The sequence below is a fragment of the Pundamilia nyererei genome, unplaced genomic scaffold, assembly GCF_000239375.1.
Source record: "Pundamilia nyererei isolate P.nyererei 1_Seehausen unplaced genomic scaffold, PunNye1.0 scaffold00318, whole genome shotgun sequence".
NCBI classification, from domain to species: domain Eukaryota; kingdom Metazoa; phylum Chordata; class Actinopteri; order Cichliformes; family Cichlidae; genus Pundamilia; species Pundamilia nyererei.
Window position 1 is genome coordinate 531,349 of NW_005187719.1, and position 962 is coordinate 532,310.

Sequence of the window (962 nt, forward strand, 5' to 3'; positions counted from 1 at the left end):
TGGGTTTGGTGGTTTCCAGGAGAACAGTGTAAAGTTTAGTGAAGGGTTGTTTTTCAGGTGCTGGGCTAAATCCCTTAGTTCGCGTGACAGGAAGTCTTAATGCTTCAGCATACCAAGACATTTTCATCCTCCAAACTTGTGGGAACATCTTCCCGTTCAAACATGACTGCACACCAGTGCACAAAGCAACATCCATTAAGCCATGGCTGCAGAAGTTTGATGTGTGGCCTCACAGAATCCTGACCTCAACCCGATAGAACACCTTTGGGATGAATTAGAGCGGAGACTTCTCATTCAACGTCAGTGTCTGACCTGCAATTCTGAAAGAATAGTCAAAATTCCCCATAAAAAAGAGTTCGATTCAATTCAGTTGCCTCAGGGTGGTTTATAATGTAAGGTAAAGACTAAGGTAACACAAAGAAAACACATGTAACCCCAACAAGGAAGGAAAAACTCCAGTTTAACAGGAAGAAACCAGGCTCAGGGAAGGGCAACTAGTTGCCGCAACTGGGTGGGGTGAGAGAAAGGAGACAAGTCATAAAATGTGCCCTGGAAGAGAGCCAGAGATTAATAATAACTCATAATTAAATGCAGTGTGAGTGAGAGAAGGAGAAATGCTCAGTGCATCATGGAAAGCCCACAGCAGCCTAAGTCTATTGTAGCATAACTAAGGGAGGATTCAGGGTCACCTGATCCAGCCTGAACTATAAGCTTTGTAAAAAAGGAAAGCCTTAAGCCTAGTCTTAAAAGCAGAGAGGGTGTCTGTCTTGGGTCTGCGCTTCCACAGGCCCCGCTGGTTTAGAAACTTATTCCCGTTAACGAAGCAAGGAAGCAAGACGAACAGCTTTAACCGGTTTTACTTGCTAGCAAGGGAGGCTGGTCGGAACCAGGCTCTTGGAGCTGAACGCTCCTCACCCGCCTCCTAGCCAGCATCAAATAAAACAGCCTTCCTTGCTGCCTTT

The 962-nt window shown here is 45.6% G+C and overlaps 1 protein-coding gene across 2 annotated transcripts in view; it reads left to right on the forward strand.

The window, feature by feature from the left end:
• LOC106456501 (sickle tail protein-like) overlaps positions 1-962 on the forward strand; it is a 17,578-nt gene that overhangs the window by 8,999 nt on the left and 7,617 nt on the right. The window lies entirely within an intron of this gene.